At 52.5% G+C, this 478-nt stretch overlaps 1 protein-coding gene across 2 annotated transcripts in view; it reads right to left on the bottom strand.

Annotated features, from left to right (window-relative positions):
• Positions 1-478, bottom strand: part of LOC106950594 (ecto-NOX disulfide-thiol exchanger 2-like) — a 175247-nt gene that overhangs the window by 168416 nt on the left and 6353 nt on the right. The gene's annotated exons all lie outside the window — the stretch shown is intronic.

Genomic DNA, 478 nt, shown 5'->3' on the forward strand with positions numbered 1-478 from the left:
TGTCCCAGCGTTTCTCTACCCTGTAGCTAACCCATCTCCCAATGTTTCTCTGCTCCTATAGCTGGCCCATCTCCCAACGTTTCTCTGCTCCTATAGCTGGCCCATCTCCCCGCATTTCTCTGTTCCTATAGCTGGCCCATCTCCCAACGTTTCTCTGCTCCTATAGCTGGCCCATCTCCCAGCGTTTCTCTGCTCCTATAGCTGGCCCATGTCCCAGCATTTCTCTGTTCCTATAGCTGGCCCATGTCCCAGCGTTTCTCTGTTCCTATAGCTGGCCCATGTCCCAGCGTTTCTCTACCCTGTAGCTAACCCATCTCCCAATGTTTCTCTGCTCCTATAGCTGGCCCATCACCCAACGTTTCTCTGCTCCTATAGCTGGCCCATCTCCTATAGCTGGCCCATCTCCCAACGTTTCTCTGCTCTTATAACTGGCCCATATCCCCGCATTTCTCTGATCATATAGATGTCCCATCTCCCA

The sequence above is a fragment of the Poecilia latipinna genome, unplaced genomic scaffold, assembly GCF_001443285.1.
Source record: "Poecilia latipinna isolate Pla-1442-1.1 unplaced genomic scaffold, P_latipinna-1.0 Scaffold410, whole genome shotgun sequence".
Taxonomy (NCBI): Eukaryota; Metazoa; Chordata; class Actinopteri; order Cyprinodontiformes; family Poeciliidae; genus Poecilia; species Poecilia latipinna.